General features: G+C 28.2%; 1 protein-coding gene across 1 annotated transcript in view; it reads left to right on the plus strand.

The window, feature by feature from the left end:
- Positions 1–19,365, plus strand: part of LOC124495524 (uncharacterized) — a 32,795-nt gene that overhangs the window by 7,809 nt on the left and 5,621 nt on the right. The window contains exon 2 of the mRNA XM_075731397.1: positions 16,077–19,322. The gene's annotated coding sequence lies outside the window, so the exon portion shown is untranslated. The remainder of the gene's footprint in view (positions 1–16,076; positions 19,323–19,365) is intronic.

The following is a 19,365-nucleotide window of genomic DNA, read 5'->3' on the forward strand; positions in this document are numbered from 1 at the left end:
CCATTCAAACATGATCATCATCATCATTATGATGATGATGATGATACAACAAAATTGAAAAAATGAAACCAAAAAACAAAAAAAAAATGACAATAGAATGATAATGATAATGTTCAATCAATCAATTAGCCAAAATAAAAAAAAAATCATTAGAATTGAAATGTATTGTGTGTGTGTGTTTTAGCTCATTTATCGTTTTTTTCAATTTGTTTTTGAGATTTAAAAATTCATCAATTGGTTATTTCATCGTCATCGTCACTCCCATCACCTGTATATATTCATTTATCATCAATATATATACAGCTTGTATTTTTGGTTATTTTGTATTTTGTTGACCACTATTACTACCCATTTATATTATAAAATCATCATTCATTCATTCATTCATTTAGTCTACAAAGAAAAACAAAATCCAGGTTGAATGAAAGAAATAAAAAAAAATTTCAACGAAATCGAATACCACGATTTCATGATTTCTGTTTCTATATTTGTGTCTATGTATGTGTGTGTGTGTGTGTTAGTATGTCTGGTCTATAGTCTGATCTGGTGTATTCATATTTTTTTTTTTTTTTTTTGTGTGTGTGTGTAGTGAAGATAAAACGTTTAGTTTACTCTAATCGAAACATTCATTTCACCAAAATCATTTTCGCCAACAATGTGTGTGTGTGTGTGTGTGTATGTGTTTAAAAATGATGGTGAAAGGGCACATCGTTGATGATGATGATGATGATGATGATGATGGACACAAAAATTGATGAAAATAGCAATTGGAAATTCATTGATTATGATTATATAATAACTGTTTATAGTAACAAAAAAAAAGAAATGAAAAATTGTTAGATTCATTCAATGTTATATAATAACTTGGTCAATTTCATCATCATTTGATTGGTGAATTTTTTATTTTTATTTTTTTTTTTTTTACTTTCTTTTCCACCTTTGTCGATTGAGTATCGATGAATAAATGAATGATGAATAAATGGAATGAATGGCTTCAAACGATTTGTGCGTGTGTGTGTGTGTGTGTGTGTGTGGTAATTTGATTTTTTTCTTCTTTGGTATTTGAACAAAAAAAAAAAATTCGAATACCCAATAATAATATCTGAATGAAAATGTTTTTCCTTAATTTCAAAGTCTATTTAGTTTACTTGGATAATTTTCTTTTTCTTTTCATTTTATTTGGTTAAAATTTTATTTTTTTTTTTACTTTTTCATGGATTGATTATAATGATGGTAAAATGATGATGATGATGATGGTATTTATATGTTCGAATAGAATGATGATGATGATGATGATGATGAATGAAATAATTTTCTCTAATCTAAACCTAAATCAAAAATGATGATTGGCTAGCTTCTTGATTATGTCTATATACTTTATGAATATTACTACTACCATACGGGTAAATATAATATATACAGTGATAGTGTGATGCGTGTGTGTGTGTGTGTTTACCTGTGATGATAATAATTAGCTAATATAAGGGTCATTATATGATGATGCCAAATATGATGATGATGATGACCATCATCATCATCTGGTCTATATTTGAATGGCGTTGATTAGTGTGTGTCTGTGTGTATGTGTGTGTGTGTGGAATAAAAATTGAAATAAACAGTCTGATATTTTTAATAATAATCCTTTGAGGTCAGTCATTTTATTTCAATTTCATCAATTCTCTCTCTCTCTCTCTCTGTGCCGAATCTAGAGCATTTTCTTATATGAACACATTGATAATGATATTGTTATATTTGAATTGATCAATAAATTTTCCCTCTCTATTTTTTTTTTCTCGCTCGGGAAAAACTTTTTTTTTTTTGGATTTTAATGTTTGGGTACTTTGTTTTGTTTCTTGTAATGATGGGTGAATAAAGTTTTTTTCTTCTTGGGTTTGGATTTTTTTTTGGTTAGTTGTTGTTGATGATAGTTGTTCCCAACCATTAGGCCTGGCCTAAATTTTCAATTTTTATTTTTCGCTGAATCTTTAATGTTCTTTAATCTTAGACAAACAAATTTATCAAATGTTGTTTTTTATTTCACTGGATGATGGCCCTAAGGATCGATGATCTAAATCTAAAAACAAAAAATCACATCACACAACAACAACAACAACAAGCATCATTTTGGGCGAAACAATGTCGATCAATTTATGTTGATGATAGGATAAAAATCGATACATTAAAATTGATTTTTTTCTTTTTTTTCTACTCTTCAAAATAAAAAAAAGTACAATTCATGAACAACGGGTAGTTCAATCAAACATCATTCAATCGATATTTGATTCTTGTTATTTTTTTTTTTTGATATATTCACAGTTATGACTCATCATTTTTCACCATGATCATCTAACATTGAACATTGAAATGTCAACATTTCAAGCCAATATTTTATGGATGAACATGAATTGAAAATCTTTATTCGAATCGAATAAATTCGATCATTTCATTTGATTATGGAAAAATTTCCAAAAAAAAAAAAATTTTTTTTTCTTCTCTCTTCATTTTGGAAATCTTTCCGAAAACTTTTTATGACTTGTAATTATTGGAATGAAAGTGATGGATATGCCAGAACATATGATGATAATAATAACAACAACAAAACAACAACAACAACAACAATCCTAATAATAATGTTTGCCAGTCTGTAATATTTTTTTTTCCTGTATATTTTTAGCATTTGTTTTGTTTTTGTTTGTCTCTCTTTTCTTATAAATATTGGTTAGTTATTGTTGTTGTGTACGCCTTTGATGATTATTATTGAATGGATGGATCAAAGATGATGATGGTGATCACAATGTGTCTATTTGAATCATTCATTTCATCATTATTTATTTCTTCTTGTTTCATATATTATTTTCGTTTGGTGTATGTGTCTATTTTAGAGTTTTGAATTTTTATTTTTATTTTTTGTTTTCTGCTTTTGTTTTTCAAGTTGCCGATTGGGTTGATGAATGTGGATATTCAATCTACCATTTCTTATTATCATCATCATCATCAACTCTGTGTGTGTGTGCATGTGTGTATGTGAGTATTATAAGCTGTCTTGAATTGTTTTCGTTTATTGGAAAATGATGATGATTGCCGGCTTTGTATTTATGATTATACCGACTGACTGATTGACTGACTGACTGACTGGCTGATCTTTTTCTCCTTTTTTTTTTTTGGTTTCTAAAGACGATGATTATAATGATTATAATAATAATAATGATGATGATGACGATAATCTTCAATAGAATTGTATTTTTTTTCCTTTCTATTTTCATCTTGTCTTTGATCCATTATGGATTTGAAAAGAGAGAAATAAAAATCGAAATGTCGATATAATGATTACACTATTTTGTATTTGCAAAAAATTCGTATTGATATCAATAATATCTAGATCAATCATTGATTTTTTTTTTTTTGAATATCCAATTCAAGCAACAATTTGATTATGGTTGAAAATTTCTCTTTCTTTTTTCCTGTGAATGTGTACAAAATATGAATGGTACAAACTTTTTTTTGTTGTCCCATTACAATCCACTTTTACTAATCTAAATTTAAATGATGATGATGATGATGATGATTGACTTTATGTTTATATTAGATTGTTGTTCACTGTTATATATTTTGTTCTATTTTTGACCCTCAATTTTATTCATTCATCTTCATTGTTTTTATGTTTTGTTTTGTTTTGTTTTGCTTATTCATTCAACCAAATACAATATAGTCTGGTTTCAGTCTAGATTTATGGATTTCAAACCCAGTGTATCATCAACATTTTTTTTTATTTTGGTTTTTTCCCTTTTTATTTTCGCTCTGTTTAATATAGGATACTAAAGTTGTATGATAGATGATATATTCACAAACACACACACACAGCATGTTATCATCAGGATACTTTTTCTTTTTTTCTTGTTTAATTTGATTTTTATTACTGAACAGAAAAAACAAAAACAAAAAACGAAAATTTCGACCATCCCTTTCGACATGCTATAATTTGAATCGAACAAAAAAAAAATAGAAAAGAAAAAGAAAACAAATTTTCATCGCTATCGTTTTCAAATTCGACAGAAAAAAAAATTTACTTTTGAATAAACATGTGAATAACATTAGAATAATGATAAACGAAATCAAAATCCATACCATAACAAAATCAAAAATCCATTCGATGCATATATAAAACTGAATGTTTTTGTTTTTTCTTGTACAAATTTGAAAATTGAATTTTTTTTTCGCATTCAAAAAATGAAATGAAATAAAATTTGCATATAACAAGGTTTGTTATTTTTTTTTCTAACCCTGTTTTGTTTTTTTACATGGTTAACCGAATCCAATTTCAATTTGATTTCTATTTTTTATTTTATTTTGGAACCAAAAAAAAAAAAAAAAAAAAAATTTGAATTTTTGAATTTTGTCATACAAAAATGACATTTGTCATTTCAACAGATTTTTAAATCTAGATCATCTATATTCGTTACACATTCAATCATTATCATTACCAGATTATTATTATTATCATCATCATCATCATACAACTATAAGATCACATTTGCGTGTATATATCATTATTGGATTTTTTTTCTTTAATTTCATTGTGTGTGTGTGTGTGTGTGTGTGTGAAAAAATAGAATGGGTATCCATTTCATTACATATCACTACGTTATATGTGTATCTGGTTCATTTTTCAATCATCATCATCATCATCAGATTTATTTCTCTTTCACACACACATTATACACACCACATATGTCGGTCATTTGATTTCTTGTTTTTTTTTTTTTTTTTGTTCATTATTTTCTTTTGTATAATCATCAACATCACTACCGTCTCTATACGTCCGAATATCCATTACATATCATCATCATCATCATCATCATTGAAGATAGACGCCAAATATCATTATAATAATGATAATGATGATAATATCATCATTTTTAGTCATTCAAAAGTCATTATTATTATTTCCAGGTATTTTTTTTTTTTTGACAATGAAGTATATGAAATGATAAAAAGAGAGAGAGAGAGTGAGTGAGTGAAAAAGAGAATCATGTGTGTGTGTGTGTCTGTGTTATTGTTGACTGACGATTATGTTTCCGTTATTTATTATTTATTATTACTATTATCGGATTGCGGCTATCATTTTCGAACGAAGAAGCAACAACGACAACAACAACAACAAGCGATGAGTAAAAAAAACGAATTTTAAACAATTTTGTTTGTGATTCTTTTTTCTCATCGCTATTTTATTTTTTTTATTCATTCAATATCTATTGTGTTTTTTTTCTGTTCATATCAATCAGTTGGTCGGTCGGTCGGTCGGTCGGTTGGTCCTTCATTTGTTTAGGTCAAATCAAAACCGGCCTCTCTTGTATTGGTGTGTGTGTGTGTGTTTATTTCTATCGGTTTGTCATGTCATGTCATGTCATTGTTTGGTGTGTAATTTTTTTTTCTTGCTTCTATTTTGTGTCGTTGGTTAATCAAGAGAATTGCTCTAGTTTTTTTTGTGTGTGTGTGTGTGATTATTTTTTATTATTGTCGTTTTTATTATTATTATTATTATTTCTCGCCATTCGATCCCAAAAATAGGATCATTTTGTTCCACAGTGTGTGTAGGTCGATCTCGATTTTATTCAGTAACATATATATTCGGCGACACATGGAATAATATAACTAACAACAGGTTATTGTAACACCGGGTATAAAATAATAATGAACAAAAAAAAATGATGTTCATTTTTAACTTTTCTGTATTTTGTTGTTGTTGTTGTTGTTGTTGTTGTTGTTATTTCTTATCAATTTCAATCATTTTTTTTTCATTGATAATCATCTTTTGATTCCATTTTTTTTGCAGTGTTTCTCTCTCTCTCTCTCTCTGTTATCTCTCTCTCTCTCTCTCTCTCTCTCTCTCTCTCTCTTCTCTCTTCTCTCTCTCTCTCTCTCTCTCTCTCTCTCTCTCTCTCTCTCTCTCTCTCTCTCTCTTTATTCTACTCGTCTTTATTTATGCTACTGTATATAGTGCACATTCTATTATTTCCAAGTAATTCACCTGTCATTTCTAATTAGGGTCAATGAGTTAAATTTGAAAGAAACAAAAAAAAAATATACATGTCTACAACATATACCCAGATTTCATTTCATTTCATCATCATTCATTTGTTTATAATCACGGTCATCATTTACATCCACTTACATTCTACACTTCACTGACCATATAGGAAATGATTACATGATCATAAATAATGAAAATTTTTTCATTTTTAGAAAAATCTATTCTTTTTTATGGAAAGATTCCAGAAAAAAAATTGGAAAAATTTTCTTTCCTTTGGCCATAATTGCAAAAGTTTCATTTTTTTTCATTTTAACTTTTGAACAACAATCAAGCTTCTGTTGATTTGTCAGTGTTGTTGTTGTTGTATAGTTTATATTTCTGATATATACTCTCTATTCATTGTAATATATTTCCATTTCATTTCATATTTATTTCTGAAACTTTTTTTTTCCATTTTCTGTGTATGAAAAAAAAACTGTTATTATGGTCTAAACACCAACACCACCACCAACAACGGCTCACAATTTAAATGCATTTATATCATCATCATCATCATCAGCTGTGTTTAAAATGTTGAAAAACAAAACAAAACAAAACAAAGCGAAAAAAAATGAAACGTTTCAAAAAAAAAAAAAAAAAAATTGAAATGAATACTGTATATTCAAATCGTTAAAAAAAACATTCTCTTTTGCTCTTTCATTGTAATCATGGTGAAAAAAAAAATTAAAATTATTTGGGGCAAATTATATCATGTATAATATGTTCGGTGTGTGTGTGTGTGTGTCTGTGTGGTGTCTGTACATCTTAAATTTGATTTTAAATTCAATTATAATAACTAATTTTAACTTTTTTTTTATGTATTGGGTTACAATATAGAAACAAAAAATATGGCCAGTGGTTTTCTTTTATTGTTTTTTGTTGTTGTTGTTATTATCATGAGAAAAAATTGATTTGATTCGAATAAAAAAATCCCTTCACCTGTTAATTATAATTATTTTTCCATTTAGAATGAAAGAAAAAATGATAATATTTTTTTTCCTCTAGGTAGAAAGAAAATATATAACAATTATTATTGAGCTTTTCATTCATGTGTCATTTCCAAACAACAACAACAACAACAACAACAACATCATAGTGGAAAATTTTCCTTTACTTATTTTTTCCCTATATACATCCAATACAATCCAATACAATAATATTGTTCTGTTATGGTGATATATCATGGTGATATACCCATTATCAATTGTCACATTTGCACAACACACACAATAACAACACCAATTCACTAACAACAATGCAACAAGTTCCATTAGTTTTTAAACATCGACCTCTATTATTATTATTATTATCATTCATTCAGAAGGAAACGCCGATTTTGATGTTGATGTTGATGATGATGAACCAAGAAAAGTCGTAAACCAAGTCTTGTTGTTGTTCTGGTGACACAGACACATACACACACACACACACACAGAAGTTTTTTTCCTGTTTTTTTTCTGATCTAAGATTTTTTTTTTGAATTTGGTATTTCTTTTCAATTTTAATTTTTTTTTCTCACTATCTCTATCTTGTCGTCGGCAATCAGTGTCTTTTTTTCTCTCTCTCTCTCTCTCTCTCTCACTCGATGTGTCTTCTCTTCCTCATCAAATGTGTTTCATTTTATGATCTTGCAAATACACAAATATACAAATAAAGAAATCAAAAAGATGACAGAGTTAAACATTGACTGGTGATCTATTATCTTTTCTACTCTTGTTTTGTATTTGCACACACACACACACACACAGTGAAAATATACGGTGTTTTTTTTTCTCTGGAATCAAATACAAAATAGAGATTTTTTTTTCGTCGTCGTCGTCGTTGTTGTTGTTGTTGTCTGTCAATGTATTTCATCATTTTTTTTTGTCATATAATACCTCTATGGAGAAAATGAAAGAGAGAAAAAATCCATTTGCCCATTTTTCAAGCACTCAACAATGAATGAATGAATAGATTGGATGAATGATTTGTGTGTGTGTGTATAACGGTAACTTACTTGATTTGAATAACTGAATAAATGTATGATATATATATGTGTATATGCATTGTAGTGGATTATAATAATCAAATCCTTACAATATGGTTATGACAAGTGTGTGTGTGTGTGTGTTTTAAATGTGTATATATACGAGAAAAAAAAACTTTTAAATCTAAATGATAGATACAAATATACCAGAAAAAAAACAATAAAAAGAAAAGCGAATTCAATCCATTAATCCAATGATGAGGATGATGAACTTTTGTTATACACACACACACAAGTATTATTGACACCATTATCCAATACAATTTGAATGGATATAATAACGATGATGATGATGATGAAGATGATGGTTTGATGTTTCAGATCGGACATCATTTTGATTTGTTCGTTTTTTGTTTTGTTTTGTTTTGTTTTGTTTTCATTCATTCATTCATTGTTTATCATCCACATCATCAACAGACCTTTGATTGTCTTGTCTCCAAAAAATTTTTTTTTTTTTTTTTGATGATCGGTTGATCAAAAATCATCAATCGATTAGAGATTTTCAAGAAAAAAAACAACAACAACGAAAAGAAAGGAAAGAAAAAGAAGAAAAAAATTTTTCTTTTCTTTTAAATCCACAATAATTTGTTGATTCGAAAATATTATAGACAAGAAAAACAACAAGACGAAAACAAAAACATTTTTCATTCACATTTATCCTGCCATTATCATCATCATCATCATCGGTTAGATCATCATTTTGGATGAAATATTTGTTGTTGTTGTTGTTGTTGTCATAGATATAGAATAGATCAAAGATGATGATCAATCGATTTTGTTCATATTTTGTGAACAAACGAACGTACAACATAAAAAAAACTAAATTCTTTTTCATTTTTTTTTTTGCATCAATCCATGTTTATATCATACTCATTTTTTCAACTTGTCAAACTTTTCGTTGTTATTGTTGTATTTGTTTCATCGTGTCCGTTTGTTTAATTGTGGGTATAACTTGAAAATTTTCTATGCCATATTTGTTTGCTTTGTTTGTCTCGGTATTTATTCAGCCTTGGAAGGCAAAAAAAAAACAAAAAAAAATTGATTGGAAATGAACCATACGAAAAAAAATAATACCAATATATAGTATAAATATTTGAAAATGGAAAAAACTTTTTCGGTTGAATGTGTCATACAATTGGATTGGAGGAAAATTTTTTTTTTCCAAGCTTTTGTGGAATGATCATATTTCATATATTAAATCTTTATCTCTCTCTTTCTGTTTCTGTTTCTGTCTCTCTACACATCGATTTACAACAAATGATGAGATTTTCAATTTTAAAAACTTTTTTGTTGTTGTTGTTGAAAAAAAACCCATCGAAGAAAATAACAAATGAATCAAATGTATTCATTATTTTGGATCCAATAGTCCTAGTCAAACAATTCAGGCCATGTGTTTGTGAAATGTGTTTATGCAAGCAACAACAACAACAACAACAACAACAAAAAAACCAAAACAAAACAAAAGAAGCTTACACAAACAGAATGCCAACAGATTATTTTCTTTTTTTTTCTTAACGAAAAAAAAATGTCATGACATGATGATGATGATGATGATGACATGATTTCATTTCATTTTTTTTTCATAAAAAAAACAGATTTTTTTTTTACTTGGATTGATTTGTGCCAAATGTCCATTATAATTTTTTTTTCAGTTCATAATAATAATAATAATAACGAAAATACGAAATCACACACAAAAGTGGTCAAGATTTTGCAAAAAGTAAAGTAGAAATAAAAAAAATTTCTAAAAATTTTTTTCCATCAACAAAAAAAAATTTGTGATGTGATGATTATCATTCATCATCATCATCATCATCATTGACTATTTTTCCGTTTTTGTTGTTGTTGTTGTTGTTGTTGTTGGTTGTTGTTGTTGTTGTTGTTGGTTGTAGTAGTCGTAGTTTCCATTATTCATGTTGTTGTTGTTGATGATGATGATGATGATCATGATGATTGGTATTCACAGCCACAATTCATCGTTTTTTTTTCTGGATTTTGAGATTAAATGTATTCACAATTTTTTTCAATTAAAAGAAAAAAAAATATCTTGTCGATGCCTCTATTGTATTGTGGTTGTTGTTGTTGATGATCAAATATATACTGGATAAGTGGTATATATTACTGTATTTATATCACAAACATATTCATATATCTTTGGTATTCAATAGGCCAAAAAAATATGTATTTATGATAAATATAAATTACACGGGTATGAAATGACTGAATTTCCTGATGTTTTCATCATGTCAACGGATCATCATCGGTTTCATCTTTTTGGCATTTATGAAATTTTTTTTTTGTTTTCTTACTTTTTTCTCCTTCATCATCATCGTCATCATCATCATCTTGTACATACAGTGTTTGGTGGAAAAAAAACACGATTTTTTTTTTCTCTGAACATCATTGTGAATATGGAAATCACTTTTGTTTTGTTTTGTTTTTTTTCTCCTCAATTTTTTTTTCCTTGATCAATTTGGTATTACTATCATGATTTCTTGGTGATTGCCGTTGTTGTTGCTGTTGTTGTTGTTGTTTTTCACATCTTTTCATTGAATTGAATGGAAAAAAAAATGTTTCCGTTTTTTTTTTTTTTTTTGAATATCTTGTTATTCATTAAATGGTAAAAAAAACGAATTTATACGAATTAGCAGCCCAATAAAAACTTAAACTCTGATGATGATGTAGTTTAATTTGATCATCAAAACGATGAATGAATTGTAAAACTAGAAACTAAACTAAAAAAAAAAAATACAAGATTTGAATATCAATTGGATAGAAAATTCCAATACATACATACATTCATTCATTATATGCATATCATGTTCATTGTGTCGATAATCCGGTCAACCAATCAATTTCATTTACACGTTTTTTTTCTCTATGTTCTCTTTCAAATAGGTTTTTTTTTCATTCATTACCGACACTTTTTTAGAAACCAGAAAAGATTAATCTTTTCATTGATGAATCGTAATGGGAAAAAAAGGGGTTAATTTTTTTTTATCTATAAATATAGCTACAAGTTAGCAAATTATTATTTCATGTTGGCCAAAAATCCATGTTCATCAATCTCATATATTCAAATTAATTGTTCCCACATATATCTGTTGCCATGTTTTTTGTTTTGTTTTCATTCATATCCACCCATATTCATCTATTGATGATTGATCAATGAAAGAATAAAAAATCGATCAAATCAAATTGATTGATTTTGATTTGTTGGTGTTTTGTTTGTGTGTTTGTGTGATTGTAATTGTTGTTGGTTAGTTATAATGCATTTCGATTGTGAATTAAACAACACACACATGTATGCACGCGATATGATTCCAACAAATACAGAAAAAAAAACTTTGGAATAACTATTTCGTTGAAATCTTTTTATTTTTCTCGCTATTTTTATATTGATAATTTATTAATGTTGATATATACCTGGAATGGAGCCAAACACACACACACACACCCTATATGCTGTCAGAGAGGATGAAAAAAAAATCTGACCAAATCATTTCTTCCGAACAAATCAAATCATTTCATTTCTTTGGCCGTCATCATTAAATTGCATGTGTGTGTGTGTGTGTGTGTGTGTGATAATGAAAATGAAATAAAAATACCCGAAAAAAAACTGAAGGGGAAACACCCTGGATGAATGAATGAATGAATGAATAAATAAATAGTTATAAAAAAACAAATCATCAAAATGACAACGCCCATTCATCGACATTAATACATATGGACAAACAACAAACGGAAATAGATTTTTGTGTCCGTTATTTTTTTCTGTTTTGTTTTTGTTTTTTTTTCTCGATTTTTATATAAATGATATTTACCGTATTAATATATTATAGTTGTGGTTAAATAACAAAATGATTGATTAGGGCTATTGATGATCATAATGATGATGATGACGATGATGATGATTATGAACAAACAATTGTCTAAATAGCCGCAGCTGAAAAGAAAACAAAAAGAATATATATTGATGATGATGATGATGATGATAAGAGAATGATGATTGTGTCCATCATTCATTCATTCATTCATTCATTTAGTTAAGATGATGGTAAGCTAAATATGGAAAATTTTAGCTTCTGTGCTGCTGTTTTTGTTATTGTTGTTGTTGTTGTTGTTGTTGCTGTTTCAGGTCAAGCTCAATGTCTGAATCGTTTTCAAGTATATTGTAAATAAGTATTTATAGATAAGAATACCATGGAAAAATAACATCAACCAGTAGCCTGACAAAAATCAAACATCATGAAACTTTTTCTTATATTTTTTTTCGGTCATTCACGGTGGTCGGTAACCATGGTTAGATATTTGTGTCTTTTTTTCTTATTTTCTTCATAATTTTTTGTTGTTGTTGTTGTCCAATGATGTTGATGATATAACAGTAGTTTTTTGTGTTTAAATGTAGAAAAATCTGATGATTGTCAATGATGATGGCCACCATTTTATATTGATGATGATTATGATCATAAAAACGGTAGTTCCAAATACAATGTCGATGAAGGATAACGAATCGATTTTTTTTTGTCGAGAACGAATATTACATACAACAAGGTATGATTGGATGATCACAGGTTTTTTTTTTTGCTATACCGAATCTCATATCGATAATGATGATGATGGCAATGGTGGTGGCCACACAATATCATCAAGCATAAATATCGAAACGGATTGATTTTTGTATGAATCAAAAAAAAGCGATGATTGACCGACCTAATTTTCAATTGTTTTTTTTTTTGTTTATGGTTATTATTATTATTATTATTATTGATCAGTTCTGATCATTTCAATCATTTTTTTTGGCTCACGATTTTCTTTTTCGCTTTACAGGCTAACAAATAATAAAATGGTCATGGTTAAATTTTTTTTTTCATCAGTTCTTTTTTTTCACATTTCTCCACATGATGATGGTTGATTTTCAATTTGTTTAAATTCATTCGCAAATTGGTATATTATATATATATAGAGTTTAATGTTTCAGACGATACGAAATAGGATGATGATGTGGATGTTAGCGATACAAATGTAATCTAATGATTTTTGTACGAAACACAACGCTAATCACCTCTCTTTCTCTGTCTCTCTGGCTAGTCTTTAAAAATGTTCACTCTTTTTTCTTTATTGTTTTGTTTCACTTGAAACATCATTATTCAAATGTGTAATAAAAGTGATTCTAATTTATTTTTTTCTTTTTTTTGTTTAATGTTTCCTATGACACTAAATAATGTTGTAATTATTTATCATCACCCAAGAACATTTCAAAGATTTTTTTTTCTGATAATGATGATTCAGTAGTAGCATTAATAGTTGCATTAATAAATTTCTTTATCATTTCCTTTACCACATTTATTTAATTGTGATTATATCCCATATATATGTGTGTTATCTGATGCTAATGATGATGATGATAATGATGATGATGATGATTTTCAAAATATTTAACCAAATTTAAATTACTTGATGAAATTTCTTTTCCTACTGCTTTTTTTTCCTCCTCTCTTTCATTGGTTGTTGTTGTTGTTATTCATTTGATTGATTGATTGATTGATTGATTTTTTTCACTGTATACTATAGAAATGCATGTTTTTCTCTGATTTTTTTTGTTTCAGATTGATTATTAGCTACTATATTCAGCAAAAAAAAAAAAAACACGTGTTTAAACATTTACACAATCGATTTTTATTTTTATTTTTATTTGCGTGTAAAGCTTATTGCAAATTTGATTGTCATTCAATACTGAATGAATGAATTATTATCATCATCATCATCAAATTTTCACCCTTGTTTCCTTTCTATTGCTTTTTCCATCTATTTGATTGGTATTTTGTGCGTACATTCTGTTTCAATATATAAAAAAAATAGGATTGCAGCAAATAAATCTACCAAAAAAAAAAAAATTTGCAATCAAGTGTACACTAGTATGATAATAATAATGATCATGATGATAGTGGAAATAAAACGAAAACAAAACAAAACAAAAAAAAATATGAATAGTAGCCTTGATGGTTTATATATGATAATAATGATGATGATGATGATGGGAAGGACATCAAACAATAATTGCCATTACCATTACCATTACCAACCGACTAACCAACCAACCAACCAACCAACCACATGGTCAACAACTAAATGTAATATTTGCCAATAAAAAAAATGTTTTCATTATTTGTATTAGCTATGATGATGATGATGATAGCTACAATTCATTGAAATATTTAAATGGATATAGCTTGTTACGTATAAAGAGAGAGAGAGAGAGAGAGAGAGAGAGAGAGAGAGAGAGAGAGAGAGAGAGAGAGAGAGAGAGAGAGAGAGAGAGAGAGAGAGAGAGAGAGAGTAGAGTTGAAGATTTTTCATTTTTTTTGTTGATTCAAGATTCATTGTTGTTAAATGATTATCATCATCGATATGTTTGATGAATTGATATGAATTTGATGGTACATGGTTGATCAGCATATTTATATTTTTCTTCTTCTTCTTCTTCTCTAATCATCATGTTTTTATCCGATAAAAAAGAATCAATCAATCAATCCAACCGTATCGATTGAATTGGTTTCTATTTTTTTTTTTTTTTTTTTTTTTTTTTGAATAAAATGTGAATTTCTAATTTCCGTGTAATTGTTTTTCATATTTCGTTTGTTAAAATTATCATATAAGCCATAAATCTGATTTTTAAAAATTACATTCATAATTTTAATCACCAAAAAAAAAAAAAAATTCAATGATGTTGAAACAAGAAATGAACAAAATACCAACACAGGGTTATTTAACGGTAAACTAATCGAATGGAAACTAATTTACCATTCATGATTGTGTTTGTATTGAATTGATCTGATTTCATATTTTTTTTTCTTTCTTCTTCTATCAATCTTTATCTTTTTCTTACTTCCCATTTGTACGAATTCATTTGACCGTCAATTATGTTATTGCTGTTTTTTTTATTGTTATTTTTGTTGTTGTTGTCATACAACCGGAATATATGATCGGAACAATCAATATTACCAGTAATAATAATCATTATTATGGCCAATAATAATCATTGTTTGTATGCCATGAAAGTTGACTATCATTATCATCATCATCATCATCATTGAATGACCCCAAAGAACTACAAATTCATTTTTTTCTTTCAATCGTAATATCGTCAATATGTTATTCGAACACAAAAAAATGTCCATGCTTTATATATATATAATAAATGTAAAAAGAGAAAAAAAAATTTTTTTCTCGCCACTACTGCCAATCATCAGAATGGCCTAAATTATCGATTGACATCTAATTGGTGTGTCTCTCGATCATCATCATCTTTTTTTTTTTTTTTGGTTTGGCTTAAATTTTTTTTTGTTTATGAAATCAAATAAAAAAAAAAATCTTTATGACCCCGGATAGGCCTACGCCATACATACATACATAGATCCTGTGCATACATGCAATCGGTTCAATCAAAAAAAAAAAAAAAAGTTCCGATAGTTCAATTGCCGTTTAACACCTGGCATTTCTGTATTTTTTTATTATATATATTATTATTATTTGCTCAAATTCAGGACATTTTACCTATGCTCCTGTATGATGATGATGATGATGATGATGATGGCCATGACACCCACACATGTGCAACAGACACACACACACACACCCACTTGCTGTCTGTCACCATTTATGATGATGACATTTGTTTATCAAAAAAAAAACTTCTTGTTTTTTTTCTATTTGATAACTAAAAAAAAATAAAAAAATAAAATAAACTTGACCATTAGATGATTGATTAATACAGCCGAAATTTTTTTTTCTTGTTGTTTTCGATCAGATTAGATAAAACTATTTCTGGAACAAATACAGGTGCAAATAAAAATTTTAAATTTTGAAAATTTGACATACACACAATGCATGAAAAATAATAATTGAAAAGAAATTTTAATGTTTTATCTCTTGTGTTTTTTTTTGTTTTCTTTTTTTTTTTTTTGCAACAATTCATAGATTTGTCTGATATGCCTGAGCAGTAGCCGAGAAAAAAAATGGTCACATATTTTAATGAAGATTAATTATCAACAACAACAACGACAACAACAACAACAACAACAGCAGCAATGTTAATTTTTAAATTTATTCAACCAAACAACATTTCAATGAATTGGTATTAAAAATAAAAATAAAAATGTCACACTGAATTTCAAGCCAGCCAGCAAATGAAAAAAGGCGACAAACAAAAAACGAATAGAAACGACACCAAACGGCCAAACCAATTTTAACGGCTAAATTGTTAATCCAACAACAACGACAACAACGACGAAAAAAAAAATTTTTTTTTCTCTCTATTTATGAACAATATGGAGATTTAAACAAAACAAAACAAAAATATTTTCAGATCAAGTCCACTCACACACTCATACACATAAACAAATTCGGACAAACAAATAAACACTGGAATTCATCATCATTGTTTTGTTTGACTTTGAATTTATCATCATCACCATCATCGTCATCATCAACAACAACAACAAGATACGATTAACCATCATCACCAATAGTGTGTAGTACACTGACATTTTTGGATCTGTCATCTGTGAAGCGATTATTTTGGCACAAATTTTTTTTCTTCTTTCTTTCTCTCTCTCTCAATCACTTGCTAAGCCTTATTTTATTTTTTATTTTATTTTTTTTCGAAGATTTTTTTTCATTTTTTTTTCTTCCACTTGTTTTCTTTTTCGTCGTCTTCTTTTTTTCTGTTTCTTTGCTTTTTATATATATTATATTGTTATTGTCATCAGTCGATTGTTTTTTTTTCGTTTCTGTTTTTTTTTTGTTTTTATTTTTTTCATTCTTTTCTCTCATTTGTCATTGTCGCCTATGATGTTTTTTTTGTGTTTGTGAATCCAACACTGTGGCCTTCTTTTTTGTTGTTGTTGTTGTTGTTGTTTGCAAATTCTCCCAATTTCACATTCAACATTCACACCCATTGAACCATTTTTCGTTTCTTTTCGTTTCGTTTTGTTTCGTTTTCTTCTTCTTCTTAAAATGTTGTATAACCGAATTTTTCATCGTGATTAATGTGTAACATACATACATTTATTATTCTGTTGTATTTGTAAGGCATAAATTTATTGTGTATAAAAAAAAACAGAATTTATATCTGTAAACTGTAGAATCATTATCACAATCACAATAAACAAATGAAATGAAATCAATCAAATCAAATCAAATTATAAAAAAAAAATTGAATCAAAACATTAAAACAAGTTGAAATTACATTACATACACACACACACACACAGAAAACATCAACATAAACAAATCTATGTATGTATCATAAACACATTATTATTATTTGATTTGATTTGAATACAAAAATTTTCAACAAACAAAAAAAAATCAAAAAATGAAACACCGGCAAACGGCAATCAAAATCAAAAAAATGATGAAGATTAAGAAAAAATTTTCAAAGACAACTACCGGAAGTCTATTATTATTATTATCATCATCATCATCATCAATACCGACAATTATGATTTTATTGTTTAAAAAAACGAATACAAAAAGTTGGAAAAAAACGTGAAATTTTTTTTTCTGTTTTTTTGTTTTTTTTTTTTTTTTGCTTCGTTTGAATACACTCATATACATACATACATATTTCATACATATATATTCATACAGGACATACAACACTAAATAGTAACGATAGAGAGAAAAAAAAATCGACGAGAAAACTACGAGAAAAAAAACAATCAACCACGAAAATGGTCAACGTCCTAGTTATTGACGATGGCGTCACGGTTGGATCGACTAAATCAATGTCGACATCGTCGTCGTCGTCGTCGTCGAATACGACAACTACCAATATGACTGCAAATATACCAACAATATTAACAAATTGTGATGATGACAATATAACAATAAAACAACAACGACAAAAACCATCAACCGCAACTATTAGATCGATCCAACCAGTGATATCGTCAACAACATCTTCTTTGACAACGACGGTAAAAACAACGTCAACGATCAATAATAGTCAACAACGTTTAAACGCTATTGGTTTGATAACCAATCGTAATAATAACAATAGGCTAACATCAACAGCAATATCGACAAATAATTCAATTTCGTTACAGTCATCATATTCTTGTAGTAAAAATAATCATCATAATACATCTTCAGCATCAAACACTGTAGCGAACATAAACAATGCATCCATGGAAACAAACCATAAAGATGGTGGTGGTGGTGGTATCGATACAGATACAAATCATCAACATTATCGTCATTCATCCGCATCATCAGTGGCTGGCGGCGGTAGTGCTGGTATTGCATTTCGGCCTACCAATTATATATTATTAAATAAACTTCGTGTACAATCATCATCATCTCGTATACGTCGATCATCATCTTCTTCATCATCATCATCGCCAGCAACAAATATTGATCCATTGAACGCTATCGTTACAGTTGGATCATCATCATCATCATCATCATCATTGAATGGCCAAAATAAATCATCATCATCGAATATAAACAAACTGTCAACATCAACATTGTCGGATCGTCGAGATTATCTTGGCCATAGTAATCATAATACAAATCAACATTCTCATACAAATCATTTACATCAAAATCATCCGCATAATAATAATAATCATCATCATCATCATCACCATAATACACAGCATGGCCAAAGCCCTAGCCATAGAACAACAACGTTTAGTACATTGGCTAACATAAATAATAAAATTTCCAACAGCAACAACAACAACAACACTGTAATTGAATCGCCAATTTCAATTTCAACAACAAAAATGATGACAACCGCTGAGCAAAAAACTATGAACGTTCCATCAACATCATCGAATGGTCATCATACACATTCAAATTATCATAAACGTCTTTCAACATCAACTACAACAACAACAACATCAACATCAACAACAACGACAGCATCTCCATCATCTTCGTCTATAGTGATGGTGGGTGGTGTTGTTGGTGGTGGCAATGTTGGATCATCATCATCCTCAACATCAACATCACCATTGAATCATCATCATCATCATCATATAAATCATTCACATCAACAACACCTACGATCATCTGTTCAAACCACATTCAATGGTAATAATAATAATAATAATAATTATCAGAATACACCAACAACATCAACGAATAGGCCGATTATTACTCGTGTCAATGCTCCATATTGGCTTAACCACCAACAACAACAGAACAGCAAAAAAGGTTTGGCCACACAATATTTTTTAAATTTATGTTCTAAAATTTT

Source organism: Dermatophagoides farinae, chromosome 5, assembly GCF_024713945.1.
Source record: "Dermatophagoides farinae isolate YC_2012a chromosome 5, ASM2471394v1, whole genome shotgun sequence".
Classification (NCBI taxonomy): Eukaryota; Metazoa; Arthropoda; class Arachnida; order Sarcoptiformes; family Pyroglyphidae; genus Dermatophagoides; species Dermatophagoides farinae.